This window comes from Dasypus novemcinctus, chromosome 1 (genome assembly GCF_030445035.2).
Source record: "Dasypus novemcinctus isolate mDasNov1 chromosome 1, mDasNov1.1.hap2, whole genome shotgun sequence".
NCBI classification, from domain to species: domain Eukaryota; kingdom Metazoa; phylum Chordata; class Mammalia; order Cingulata; family Dasypodidae; genus Dasypus; species Dasypus novemcinctus.
The window spans coordinates 162365550-162381622 of NC_080673.1; positions in this window are offsets into that span (position 1 = coordinate 162365550).

Sequence of the window (16073 nt, forward strand, 5' to 3'; positions counted from 1 at the left end):
TAACATGCAAATTTCAAAATTTTAATGAACTTTTTTTAAACTTAAAAACACATCAAAGTCAGTTATGTAGCTTACTACATTCTTTTGCAATACTCCTTTCTTTTTAAATACAAACTTAAATGGAAACTTTAAGAAGAGAAAGAGTTTTATCTAATTAAGACTTATAAAATCACAGATGATTTCAGTGATTCTAGTAACCCCAAGCTTAAAGGAAAATGCTGAGAAGTCCTCTGTGAGGTTCAGGCTAATATGACCTGCTTTCATCTTTCTGTGCTATTTCTAACTACTGCACTACCATCCATCCCTATATCAGCAATTTAGTCACCCATGTAAAAAAGATAGAGCAGTTCAAAATTTCAAGTCTATATAATTTTGGTAAATAATCTAAAAGGTATATTCTCTGCTTCGCATGGCCTCTTATGAATGGCAACATTTTTTTCCCTTATTACTAGCAAATCTTGTTTTGATACCTAAAACTGTGTTAGTTGACAAAAAAGAAACTACGCTTGTTAAGACATGGTGAAATAGCCAGATGGTAAATGGCACTGAGTGTGTTATCAGCAAACTGCCGTTCTTTGACTAGAGGCCAATAAAATATACCTGGAGCCTTCTAAGTATTAAGGGAGAAAAAAGGGGTAGGAAGGCAGGCTGCCAGTGAAGAAGCATCAGAGGACTTTACACCAAGAACAGTTCATCAATAAAGGATTTGTTGATAGTCTTCCTAGAAATAAACTGTAAAACATTGTTTTAAAGATTAGAAATGCACCCAGCACAAGTGAAGGTCAATAGATTAATAATTGAATTGCATTTTAAAAGTGATTTAAAAGGCATTTAGAAATGTTTTTCTACTGTAGATGATTCACTAGGTTTTCGATGACAATGGAAAAATAATTGCCCAAGGATGTTTCAGTTTTGTGTTTTTATCATCAAGCTCTTTAATTTCCAGTTTGCATTTTTTTTTTAATTAATAGAGGATAAACTTATTTTTATGATATTATGGGATAAGCAGCAGGTTTGGGCCTAAATCTTGATTTTTAGTTAGGACTCATGACTGTCTTCCAATGGTTTCAATAAAACAATGTTATTATAATTATACTATTAAGTATAGTCCATAGTTTACACTAGGATTCATTTTTATCTGTGAAAGAGAAACAAAGGTTTCCTCTACTGCGAATAGTTTGCTTGGACCTAAACTACTTCCTAGAAATACTCTTCTACAGGAAGGGAGAGCTTCCTACTGGGATTCCTTAAACTGAAGAAGGTTTTAAGATGCTTTGATGTAGAATAGCTATTAATCTTGCTAATTTATTAGACACACAGAGTAACTCTTTTAAGTACCTTATTTAAAATTTCCATATTCATATTTATTTATAAAATAAATCAGATGACTACAGCAAATTCACAGTTTCTCTGGCACTATCAATTTTGCTCAAATGAAATTAGATACAAATTAATACTAAAAATATATCACTTAAATATGTAACATGATTTTCAGAGCTAACTTCCAGACTTTTTAAATGTATGTAGTTTCATCATTCTATACTTTGCAAATGACTTTAAATTTTTACTTACAAAAAGCAGATTGGGTGGCGGACTTGGCCCAGGGGTTAGAGTGTCCGTCTACCACATGGGAGGTTCGAGGTTCAAACCCCGGGCCTCCTTGACCAGTGTGGAGCTGGCCCATGCGCAGTGCTGATGCGTGCGAGGAGGAGTGGAGGAGTGGGCTCCCCAGCGTAGGGGAGCCCACGTGCAAGGAGTGCGCCCCGTAAGGAGAGCTGCCCAGTGTGAAAGAAAGTGCAGCCTGCCCAGGAATGGTGCCGCACACACAGAGAGCTAACACAACAAGATGATGCAAGAAAAAGAGACAGATTCCCATGCAGCCGACAACAGAAGTGGACAAAGAAGACCCAGCAAATAGATACAGAGAACAGACAACCAGACAACCAGGGTGGGGGGGAAGGGGAGAGAAATAAATAAATACTTAAAAAAAAAAAAAAAGCAGATTGTCCAATTGTGATTAAAACACAGAATGAAATCTTCTTAATTAAATCACTAATTTAAAAGTATTATAAATAATATTTTAAACATCAGCTACAGATTTGAAAAATAATAAAGTTTAATCATTTGTCTACAATAATGAGGTATTTTATGTTATAATGCCCTGATAATTCCTTCCTTCGACTATAAACTGCATATGGGGGTAGGAATTCCACTTTTTTTATTTACTTCCATATTTCCAAGTGCTATAAGAGTGCATGGAACAGAGTATGCACTCAAAATGTATTTAATGTTATGATTGAAGAGAACATGACTACTTTGTAAAATCATATCTTGCCATTACTTGGAGTGCTTTTCCTACTGTCACCTCCTCTTTACACAATTAACTTAGACTTACCCTTTAGTATTTGGTTCATCAACATGTTTTCAAAGACGACTGTGGAATGAGTTGCTGCAGTGGTATGTGGGAGCACAGGCTCATAGACACAACAGAAACTTTCAACAAATGACCTCCATATTACTTGTACAGCATAAAGAGTCCAGAAGGGCAAATAACCTCTTTGTTATTTACACAACACAAAGGGTCCACAAGAGCAGGGGAAGAATTTCAATCACACACAGTCTTCCAGGGTGGTGAAAACTGATCCTTGTCAGGTTTGGTAGATAGCATCTCTGCATGCCCCAGAGAAGATGGACAAATCTATACTATTTGCCTGTAGTTTTTATCTACCTCGAGGAGAGGGGCCCCTGCCACTGAGAATTCCTGTTCTGATAAGCACCCAGGACTGCTTATTCCTACTTTCCAGGTTTCAGGTTGGCTCTTCCTTTTTCACTAGACTTAACATCTCTTCCAAGTTGTGGAATGGAAGCTGACTGAGAAACTTCACACAATGCAAGAGGAGGTGGGGGCTGAGTAGGCAAGGGCTGAAGGAAGTACGCTTAAGCTGTCTGTGACTTCCCTAACAGTGACTTCTCTGACTAGAACAACTCAACCTGGACCCTCAATGCACTCTGAAACTTCCAATTTCACAAGTGCAATTTTCTCTTTGTTTATCAATATTAAGTAATTTCTATCATCCCCACCATATTTTGGTCATAATTGTATTACTATCAGCAATCTAGGTAAATGCTTAATGCATATGTCTATAAATAAAAAACATTCCAACTTTACCTGGTCACAAATACTTTGATGTATTCTGACAATAATTACGCTGAATATGAGTTTCCTAGTATAAAATTTCTTACCACTAAAATTTACAGAACAACCTAACTCTATTTCTCTATAAGTTTGCAACTGGAACCAAAATAGAAAAAATAGCAAGCAAACAAAAAAACCTGTATGTTTAAGAGAAAAGAGATGTGCATCAGACATCTCAATATTCACAAATTTCTAAACTAACTTAATATTTTAACCAGCTCAAGAGATAGAGTGGGGATTTCAGAAAATGCATTTCTTACTTTTGACATAATCAAATTTCTTTTTTTAACTTTAGGGTTTATGTTTTGAAATTTTGCCTCAGAAAGCTTTACTCTCTTCTGGCCTCAAAGATGTTCCCCTACATGTTTTTATACTCAGTGTTATAATCTGACTGTTCATATTACTCTTTTCTTCATTGCATGCCCCTGGAAATTCTTTGCGAGGATTAGAAAGACTCTGCTAATAGTTCTGATGCTATCACAATGCCTATGATAGGGTCTGATAAGTGCATATGTGGCAAAAGTCTGGAGAAGAGCTGGAAACATCAGAGTAGACATTAAATGAGGCCTCTCTGTATTATTTGAGGACTCTTGCATAATAAGAAAGTTAAAGTTCTTTTAAGATGGCCAAGGAAATGTAATGTTAAATTTTAACTGTTTCCTCTGTCTCTTTCCATGAAAACGTGTCTTAAAAGTGGGTGAACACCATGGAGCCTAGAGTGATTACAACTGAAAGTGGGAGGATTGCATCCAGCATCCATGTGGAATCTGAGCCTCCTCTTGACATAGAGGTGCAATGGACACAACCAATCCAATACCCACATAGAAGAGGTGGCATTGGATTGGGAAAAGTGGACATGGTGGCTGATGGGTATGGGGAAAGGCAGGAAGAGATGAGAGGTGGAGGCGTCTTTGGGACATGGAGCTGCCCTGGATGGTGCTTCAGGGGCAATCACCGGACATTGTAAATCCTCACAGGGCCCACTGGATGGAATGGGGAAGAGTATGGGCCATGATGTGGACCATTGACCATGAGGTGCAGAGGTGCCCAAAGATGTACTTACCAAATGCAATGGATGTGTCATGATGATGGGAACGAGTGTTGCTGGCGGGGGGAGAGGTGGGGCAGGGGGGTGGGGTTGAATGGGACCTCATATATATATTTTTAATGTAATATTATTACAAAGTCAATAAAAAAAAAAGTGGATGAATTATACAAACAATTTGGATTTAAGCTAAAATCCTTTATAGAATTTTAAAATGAAATTTAACTTCAAATCATAAGAAGACTCTTTTAGCCAAGGCATTAAGATTAATAATTCTTGGGTATTCTTCCTATAACGTAACCAAAATAATATATTGAGCTTCTCCAGCATGGGTTGGGGCACAGGTTGTAGCATAGTTTACTTAAAAAATATTTTTCTCAGTTTTTATTATATTGTACTATGTACAAATTTCTCTTGTTGATTAAATCTGTGTCAGTCTGGAATTCTGTTGTAATTCTATCAGCCTGAAGCCTCATGTTAATGAGATCTGTTAACATTATAATTTTCAATGGAATTGGTGCAAGCCATTGGGGATCTGATAGAGCATCCGTAATATATTGTGTTTCTTGTTTGCCACGAGATGTGTACTGAAGAATTCTGAGCCAAAGACTCCAACTATCCGTATGGAATCACAAAATCACATTACCACAGAACACAAATTCGGGAATTTACCTTAGAAGATATTTTAATATAATTCCTCATATTATAGATGAAAAAACAGAACTAAAAGAAGTCATTTGCTCAAGATCAGAGCAATCGTTAGAAGTAGAGTCAGATCTCAAATCCAAGATTTCTGACTTCTAGTCCAATGACCCAATGAAAGACACAGGAAACCTAAAGAGGTTTTTGAGTAGCACAAAGTGCCAAAGTATTAATTTCATAGTGATAGTGCAGCATCTTTATGAGGACTCAATAAAGGTGTTCTGAAGAGAACTGAAGACTGTAATACCTCCATATAAGTAAAAAGAAAACCAATATCCAACTATCAAGTAATTATTTCTGGAAATAAATTTTTGCTTTTTTTTTCATTATGAATTATTTTCTCTTCTTTTTTAAAAAATGGTTTATCAATTATTTTTGGTAATTGGTTGGGATTTACTTCCGAGGAGACAAGGGAACTTTCTGGGATGATGGAAAGGTTCTGTATTATAACTCTGGGAGTTGTTACATGACTATACACATTTTCCAAAACTCATCAAATTGTACACATATAACAATAGTGAATTTTATTGTATATAAACAATACCTTAATAAGAACATTTTTAATAGATTTGTTTCCTCTGTTTTGCTAATGCCCTAAGGACATCTTTAATTTGCCAATTCTCTGATCATGACTCTTATAATAACAGAAGAGCTGGTCTTATGGTTTATGTTTTGCACTGAATATAAGACTGTTCTTGGTTAGAGTAAGCAGTCATCTCTCAATAACATCTGTCATTTCCTGAGTATGCACAGTGAGCACACACTAAGGTGAAGGGCAGCATCTGTGAGAAACACCATCCATGATGAACAGTATGAGTTGGACCTGGATGCCAATAACTATTTGACATTTTCAACAGTCTTATGCTGAGGAGTCCCATCCTAACAAATGCCCTTTGGCTGGTAATGTAGAACCTTATCTCTGAACATCTTTATTAAGAAACTTAGGTCCTAAAAATATTGATAATATTAAAGTACCTCTATAAAGATTAAATTTTACTTGTTACTTTTATAAAAGGGCAATGGTGTCAGCTCAATGGGGGTGGATAAGAGAAGTATTAATAAAGTAGTATGAAAATGAAATATTGTTTTATATTTTATGAATTTTCGTTTATCATTCAGTTACTTTACTAATCCAAAGCATATCGGACATTTTATATTCATGTGAATTTCCAAAAGGACAACATATGAAATTAAAGGAGCTTAATGCCATTTTTTTCCCCCCAATAAAATAATACCATACAATATGGGCATTTGCATCATCAATGGCCATCTGATAATTAGCTTGCGGGATGTTTTGTTTTACAAAGAATTTCCCCTTAATTAGGTCAATAAGGATATGACTAGATCTTTGTGCTACATTATATATTCATAACATTCCAATAGTTTTCATATATCTTAGATTATCATGCCAATAACATGGGCATAGCCAATTGGGTGTTCAAGATTTAAAAGAAGACATGGCTTAATTAGATTCTTGAAATCTTCCGTGAATTTTCCCTACAGTTCAAGGCTTATTTCCCATCTATAAATGTTTTGGTTCAATCTCTAAATTCTATTTAATTTGTAAGTTTGTCTACTAATATCACAGAAGACACCTTGGGAAGTCTGAGGCAACTTCTTATGGATAGTCATTTCTAATGAAAGTGTCCTAATAAGTGATTTCTAGTGACTCAAACCAATTCTTTTTTTTTTTAAAGATTTATTTATTTATTTATTTATTTCTCTCCCTTCCCCCTCCCCCAACCCAGTTGTCTCTTCTCTGTGTCTATTTGCTGCGTCTTCTTTGTCAGCTTCTGTTGTTGTCAGCAGCACAGGACTCTGTGTTTCTTTTTGTTGCGTCATCTTGTTGTGTCAGCTCTCCGTGTGTGCAGCACCATTCCTGGGCAGGCTGCACTTTCTTTTGTGCTAGGCGGCTCTCTTTATGGGGCGCACTCCTTGCACATGGGGCTCCCCTACACGGGGGACACCCCTGCGTGGCATATCACTCCTCGCGCGCATCTGCACTGTGCATGGGCCAGCTCCACACGGGTCAAGGAGGTCTGGGGTTTGAACCACGGACCTCCCATGTGGTAGACAGATGCCGTAACCACTGGGCCAAGTTACCTGCCTCAAACCAATTCTTTTCGATAGATAAAGAGATTTGGAGGCAAGTGAAAGATTCTGGATTAAAGAATCATATTTCAATGCCATGACACATACTAGACCCTAATTGATAGCTACAATTTTATTTTGACTATTATTGTGATTGTCATTGTTAGTGTTAGTCGCCACAAATCTATTCAGACTTCCAAGGGGGAAGAAAAAATTCTTCTGTTTTATGTGGTCTGACATTATATAGTTGCCTGAAAGTAAATTCTGAGAAATTTGTCTTTATGGTCTCATTGCTAATATGATTTTGATCAAATCAAAGTCGTGCTCTATTGATTGTCTTTGAATGTCAAAGAAGTGCAATGTCACTCATGTTATTGAGAGTAAATGAATGTTTCCAGTTATCCAGTGGCAATACCTGTGAGCCTGTAATCAGGCAACCAGCTTCATGTACTCTTGTATACATCTCTATTCTTGTGACACTGCTTAGCTTGTAAATCATCTTGTCTCTGGCTCCCCTTCTTTCTCTCTCTCCTCCTGTTCTTTAGCTTCTGTTCTTCTGCTGCAAACCTTTTTCTATCCACCCTTCTGTGAACCAGTAGATTGAATCAGCAGACTTTCAAATTAGATATAAACAAAACTCCATTAAGGTAGATATTCACAGAATGAAGGCTATGTAGTAGGTGGCTGATAGATGAGAAGAAACATATTTTCAATAAGTAGAAAAACAAGGGAATAGCACTTATAATATGCAAGAAGCTCCTGCAAATTAATAATGAAAAAGGACAGAAAACCCAGCTTAAAATGGGAAATAGAATAGAAAAACACAATTCATAGAAGGGGGAATACAAATGACCAGTTTTACTAGTAATTAGAGTAAGTAAAACCAAAACAATTTAAATGGAACTTCTACAGAAGAGAAAAGAAGGGAAGGGAAGGGAAGGAAAAGTCGATAATGCCAGTTACTTGTGAGACTGTGGGAGAGTAGGAATCCTCATGTACTGCTGCCAAGAGTATAATGGATTGGAGCCATGACACAAAGAAACCTGGCAGTACTTAGTAAAATCAAATGTATGTAAATTCTAGCATCTACCAACCTCACTTTTGTGTAAGGTAGAGGCACAGAGGAGTTTTTGCCAAGATCTACAGGAAGCTCATATGAGGCTATCCATATAGATGACATGTCAGTAATTGAGATTTAAGTCATCTATGCATCAATCAGTAGACAACTGGGTGAGTAAAATTTGTTGGAAGCATAACATTGAGTAGAATGAAGGGAAAATCTTTCAAAACAGTTAAATACAAAACAGTAGTGAACAATATTTATTCTTCAAAACAGTAGTAAACAATATTTATTCTTCTATTGCTGTTTCCAAAAATGTTGATGGTGAAAATATTCCTTAGTCCTTAAAATATTGTTTAATGTCATAAAGGACAAGTATACTGAAATCACACACACACACACAAACCACAAATAATTTGATTCCTTTTTGGTAGAGCAAATATCTTTCATTTATCTGAAGTTCAATATCCAAATTCATAAAAATGAAAATATGCAGAAGTGCAATATATACCATTGCTATAGAATTTAATTTTATGATTGAATCTAAAAATTATTTAATGTAATAGGTAGCCCATTTTGTGGTTTTGTTTTTTTTTTAAAGATTTATTTTTATTTATTTAATTCCCCCCCTCCCCTGGTTGTCTGTTCTCTGTGTCTGTTTGCTGCGTCTTGTTTCTTTGTCCGCTTCTGTTGTCATCAGCAGAGCAGGAAGCGTGGGCGGCGCCATTCCTGGGCAGGCTGCACTTTCTTTGGCGCTGGGCAGCTCTCCTTATGGGGCACACTCCTTGCGCGTGGGGCTCCCCTGCGCAGGGGACACCCCTGCGTGGCAGGGCACTCCTTGCGCGCATCAGCACTGCGCATGGGCCAGCTCCACACGGGTCAAGGAGGCCTGGGGTTTGAACCACAGACCTCCCATGTGGTAGACGGATGCCGTAACCGCTGGGCCAAGTCCGTTTCCCTAGGTAGCCCATTTTGATCCCTAAATTGCTATTAAAGACAAATGCAGAAATAGCACATTTTCATTCAATTTAATCTTGGTTTTTAAAAAAGATAAACTTGTAGACATGGATGTTCCAGTAAGTCACCTGCAATATAGAATATTTAAGTGTATTTTTTTCAAATGCTTTTATATTACCCATTGGACCAAAGCCACAAGTGATGAATCCCTTGGACCGTGTAGGTTCAATAATCAAGAACCTGTATATAGCTGTGCCATTTATGTGTTGAATGGCCAATTTCACACTTGCACAATTCCATTGTTAAGAAGCATTTGCCCATATTTGTTCAACAGTTCATCCCTCTTTCATAGTAGTTGGAGGATGCTATTTAATACATAAAGAGAAATATGCCATAGTTTATATAACTCCACTATGGCATAATTCATTTGCTCTGTATATTCTCTTTACTTATATTCTTTGACCCATCCGTTTTTCTTAGGTCTGACTAGACAATGAGAAATGCTTGAGTGGGAGAGCTTGCAAATACTAAAGAGAATTGCCTACTTAGATATAGTTCCTTAGGCACAGAATTAACTATCAGTTACGGGAGGAAATCAAGGCATGGTGGTGGGTGGATCTAATTTTTAGAGAGTTTGATGACTGCAGATAGGGAGTCATTGTGTAGAAATGTAACTAAGACTGGGTATGTCTCATAATTAGAAGGACCATGATAATGGCAAGCTGGGTCTTTTCAGTAGACTTAACATCTCTCCCAGGTTGTGGAATGGCACAAAATAGGAAAGAAGGTTGGGGTAGTGGAACACTGGAATACTTAGGGTATGTTTGTGACTTCCCCAGATAAGAATGAAGGGGTAGATGAGGTCTGGCTGATGGTCACTTAATAAGTGTCTGGGATTTTCCTTATGCTAGGTATGCTTCCATTAGCTAATTGTATGCAGTATTAGAAGCAGGCACAGATAATACTCTGTGGGGCTTGAAAATTTGGGTGCCTTTTTTTAGAATAAGAACACAAAATTATATAGGAAAGTGTATATTTACTTAGATTTAGTAAAGAAATCACAACAAATTATAGTTTTATTTATTTTAACATTAGAACTATTAAAGTATTTTATTTAAATATAAATTATATATTGGTTCAAGACCAAAGGCTCACAAAATTTAACTGCCTCTCAAATGCTTTTATCCTACACTATTTTTCCTTTATGATAAGAATCTCACAATGTTAAATACATATACATAAATATATATGAGAGAGATTGGAAAGATAATTTTGTATTTATTTCTGTATAGGTGATCCGTTTGTTTTTGTTTTTTACTATAGATAGTTTAGAAAATTTTCTTTTAAGTTCATGACCTCTTTTTGGTAATATGTAAATATTTAGTAATGCTATAATATATGGGAAAATCTTTATCAGATTTTTTTCAGGTTTTATCTTCGGAAGATTTTTCCAAAGACAAATTTCAATTCCATATATTGAAAATCTTGTTTCTTATCCTTTGTCCACATACTTCCTGTCCCAAGTGTCCTAGAAAAGTTCCTATACAATACTGGACCTGGTCCTGCATTTCCATTTCATGAAAGCAGGTGAATAGACACAGAAAGTGGTAGGAATATTTCTGGAAACCATTCCTATATTTGCAAGACTATCACTTTCTTAGCTGTACAAAAAAGGGACTTTAATCCATAAAAATATCCCACAAAGCCAAACTGAATGTATCACTACCTCAAATTCCCCTTTGCTATATTCCAAAAATGCCAGTAACCAATCTAATATACCCATCAGGAGGGGAGGAAAGAGTGGAAAATGAGGATTTTTAATGAGTATTGACTTTAAAAACCTTATTCTTTCAAATTATATATAAATTATGATCTCTAAATACATAGCTAGGTTCCTTCTCAGGGCCTTGGAAGGATTATGCCAGAGAAGGGACCTGAGGCTTCTATTTTATTAGCTTAAAGGCCCATCCACCACTGGGCAAAAGGTCCACAAGTAGGAGAAGAAAAAGATTGGGCATATTTCTTCCTTGCTTCCTCTCTGCTCAGGAGCGTGTTTCTGGCAGTGGCTATGTCCCTCCCTTCCTATGGCTTTTGTTGAATGGCCCTTCTTCCAGGTCTCTAGTTCTCACTGGAGAGAAAGATAGGTAATAACTACTTCAGCTTCATACCTGCCAGGACACAGGTTGGTAGTGTCTATGGTTCTCCACCTAAGGGCTCAGTTCCTATAGGACAGTCTTTGTCCTGAAAGTACAGCTTTATCTTCAGTAACAACTTTCTTCTGTTACCCCTTCAGGCCGAAGTGCAATAATGGCTTCCTGCTTTTGTTAATTTCTGCATACCTTAATATCACATACTCTGTAAGAATCTCTTTCATGTTAAGATCTCTTGAATCGTCTGGTTTGAACTCTGTTCCCAGCATCAGCCTGCCTAATACGGGCAGGTAATTTTAATCTCCCTAATTATCAGTTCCCAAATCTGTAAAATGGAAAATTTATGATCTACTTCATAGCTATGTTGTGAAGGGGAAAGGAGAAAAAAAGGCATACCAAATGCATACCACTATTTGATTTGTACCATTTGATTTTGTTTCCTTTTTACTTTCAGGAAAAAATAAAAGAAGAACTTATCTATGCACTCAGAGACAGAGAACCCCAGTCACCCAGAATGATTTGATTCTACTACATAGTTCTTCTCACCCTTTTTTTAAAAAATTACACTGATTTCAACAATATATTTGTAAAGTACAATGCACATAAATTCTTACAAAAATAAAGTACAAGCCTCATTTTTGTTACTAGATTCAATAGCTATGCAATTATATTTCAGTAAATACAATCAGAATGAACATAAGAGGGAAGGAAAAAAATCAAGAAGAAAGTGAACACATTTATTTAAAATATGTGCACAGGCAACTGGCTTAGATTGAGCTTATCCTGTGGAAAAGTTAACTCACAGCTAGTAAACCATCACCTTTCTGTAACCTACTCAAACTTTGAATAGTGCTACATTTTAGCTTTGTTCTGCATGTTCTTCACTCTAATTGAACGTAACTATAAGGAGATTTTTCTTTCCCCATCAACAAACTAGCTTCCTTCCTTCTTTGCTCCCTCCCTTCCTTCCTTCCTTCCTCCCAACCATTCCTCTCTCTCCTCTTCTTCCTACCTCTCTTCTTCCCTTCTTTTCCCTCTTCCTTCTTTCCTTCCTTCCTACTGTCCTGCCTTTCTCTCTTTTACTCTCTCTTTTTCTTTTTTACTCTTGGTTAGTCATTTTGTAGTAAAAACTTCTTGGCAAACTCACTAAAGCCCACGTTGCTCCTAGGAGGTTATTTGCCAGCAATGTTTTAGGCCATAATCAGGTGGCTGCTAATCACTACACAAATCACCAGATAATCAATCAAGAAGGCTTCCAGTAGGCACGTCGCAGTCTGCTATCAGCATAATCCCCATAATTTAGTTCCTCCTCACATAATAGTCCAAACTTCTTAGCATATTGCTTCAAGTTTGCAAAAATCACTCATGCTAGCATCTGACTCTGCTTGCTGGTTCAGAATTAAGTTTGCTCCCTCACAGTCATTTTCCTTTCCCAGGGCAAAGCCCACATTAGTGAAATATTTATATAAACAAATATACATTTATCTACACATATACGTTCAAGTATTTGTATGTCTCCATGTATGTTTCAGTGTGTATTTTCCATCTAAACTCAACATCTTATAGTGAAAATGGAGAACTGGTATCTACTGGTAGGTTTTAGCCTCTTAAAGATTAAGGTATTTCTTTTTTTAATAGAAAAGTTTGGATTAGGGAAAGGAAAAGGAAAAGATTCTCTAAGAGAAAAAAAAGAAGTTTCATTTGAATGAGTACAGCAAGTGTTGCCATGGGAACCCTGCTCCAAGTGTGAAAAAGAACATTTGTCCTGCCTGTTATAAGGAAGCCCATCATGTGCTGGCAGCTGAAGAAAACTTGCTCTGATTAGTGCAAAATTTTAATTTTCCAAAAGAGTTAGTTATGGACAAATAATTCAAATAGTAATAAATACTCCCCAAATAAGCTATAACCATTATCCAAAATTCTAGTCCTGTTGACAGGATTATCCATTAACTATCATCACTATTTGCAGTAATTTTCTCAATGCCTTCCGTAACTGCTGTGGAAATAAGGAAATATTTGAGAACACAGAAACCTCTCATGATGACTTTATTCTTTTTTATTTGCCTTAGGCCAAATAAACTTCATCTACATCATAAATTTTTCTGACTCATTTACAGAGAACAATATGGAAGATCTACTGTATATTCCAAATGCAGTGAATTTTGCTATCTGATATCCATACTCCAATGCAAGATGGCCAGGCGGTTAGTCTTGAACTCCACATTAGCCCAAAATTGCAAGGTGTTTTAAGCTTTGGGAGAAAATAGGAATACCAGCCAATTTTTGATAAAAGAAAAAGTATGGCAATAATTCCCTCTTCATAGGCAGAAAACATAGTTCTTCATTTCAGGTACAGTTTAGCATATTGAGAATGAGGACTATGAAGCCAATTGCCTGGATTTAATCCTTGCTATTCCATTTACTATTGATATGACACTGGACAAATCATTTAACCTCTCTATTTCCCATTTTCATCTTTATAGATAGACGTTATGATGAGAACACTACTATCTACTCTTAGGGTTGTTATGCATATCAAATGATTTAATATGGTTAGCAACATTTTCTGTAAAGAGCCAGATAGTAAATATTTTAGACTTGGCAGATTATACAGTCTCTATGGCAACTACTCAACTCTGTCATTATAGCATGAAAGCAGGCATAGACTGTATGAAAATGAATGTGTCTAACTGAAATCCAGTAAAACTTTATTTGCAAAGACCAACTGCGGGACTTGATTTGGCCTGTGAGACAGAGTTTGCTAACTTCTGATTTTGTATGTAAAATGCTTAGAGTAGTGTTTACTTCAACCTAAGTGCTAAATTAGTATAAATTACTACTATGGGGTTCAGTGTAGCTTTTGTTGTTTTTATTTAAATGAATAGCATAATTTGAAGTTATCAGTGTCTCCTCAATATTTGCAATTCAACTGAGTCATAATTCATCAGGGAAGAGGTTTTAAAGGTGGACAGAAGACTCAGACTTTTTTAAACTTATCTTGTAATGGAAAACCACACTACTAAGGCTATCTTACTGTGGAGATGTTTTCACTGAAACAAGAGTTAATTGTACAATTCACTTGTTGTAAACAAAGACATATAATTAAAATGAGGTGGCTAGAACAAATTGCTCTGTAAAGATTTTGAACATTCCATTGTATTCAAGGAATAATTTTAAAGAGGAATAGTGTGTGCAATACTGGAAAAATCTTGTCAGTTGAACTGAACGAAAATTAAGACTTTATTGAAAAGCGGTGTTTGGCTAGGAGAGAAAGGTATCATCAGACTGTGATCATCGTTGATTATTTAAAATAAACTTTTAAAGTTGTTGATAATTCTACATGTGCCTGCCTTTCATAATCAAAATATGGGAAACACTGGTAATTGTAACTGTCAAGTGGCAGGTGGTTAAATTCTAAATGCCTATTTCAATGGCATTAATAATATTTCAGTATTAAAACTTCAAGATTTAAAGGACCAGGGTGCTATATTTTCGCAATAGGAAGTAAAATTATAACCCACCCCTTAAATAGGTAATATTCAGGCTGTAGTTTACTAAAATGACTATGAAATAACTGTCCTTATTTTAAAACACTCAATCCCAAACCAATAATATTCTTCAAGTTTAATTTGCAAAATTTTCCATCAAACATATAAGCTGTATATCAAGAGCAATAAGAAAAAAAATCAACATTAGCACTGAGTAGCCTGTGTTACTGTTGCCTGAAAATAACTGTGGACAGATAAAGACCCCTCCTCCCAAAAAGTATTTGTAAGTAAAGATTAAATTTTCTTCTCATCTAGAGCAGTTCTTTATTTAAATATTTTGCTTACAAAGTTCTTGGGAACTTACATTTAAAATGATTTAACTAATCATGGAAAAATGCAAAAATTCTTGCTGACTTTGCAAATATTTCTTGAAATTACTTCATGGATACACACTGTAAAAATATCTGAGGTTTCTCTAAATTTCCCTTCAAGTCATAACTTGCAAATTTCAGAAATGCTCAAATCACAATAATTATCACATTACTCTAGATGTAATTTACAGCTGCCTTTGAAAAACTGAAAATGAGAAAGTCATGTCTTTTTGAATTCTCAAAGTCTTTTTAACTACTAGCTATAAAGGACATATTACATATTATTTAATTCTTCAGGTTATAGAAAGTGCATTTGTACAGTACACAAAACTTGAACACATAAATAATACATATCTTTATTAGCATAAACATACATCCGGTTTTACCTGGGACAAATCCTATATATAACTATTTATCAAATAATTCTCTTTCATTCTAAAAATATCCAAGTTTAGTTAATAACATGTAAATGGATAACTTTCATTTAATTATTAACCTTAGATGCTGTCAACAAATATTTTAAAACTTATCATATGTCAAGCATTTTCTTACAGTCCCACAGAAGTTTCTGCTTTCCCCAGAATATTAAAACAACTATTATAAGCTATAAGTACTCATAAATACTTCTTTAGCTTCTGCCGTGATGGATTTCATTGGCAAGCTAAGTAGTCCGGAGTAAAATTTAAAAATTAAACAGATATAACTTTCATTGTTAACTGGTATGCAGCCCTGGCATCTATGTAGCATCAAGGTTTAGGAGAAAATTAAAAGGCTTTTAGCTTTTTAAAATATATGTGAGATTTGAGCTACCAGACCTTGGATATTAATAATAAGTCCCAAATTTCAAAAGGGATGAAAAAGAAGTTGCACTTCTGGCACAGAGGTAAAAGGAATTACACTCAACTTTACTAAACAAGAGATGACGAAAGCAAAGTTAGAGCAGAGCATCTGTAGTCCTCTTATATGAAAGCTGAGGTAGACTAGAAATACTCTAATAAATATCTCTTGCACAA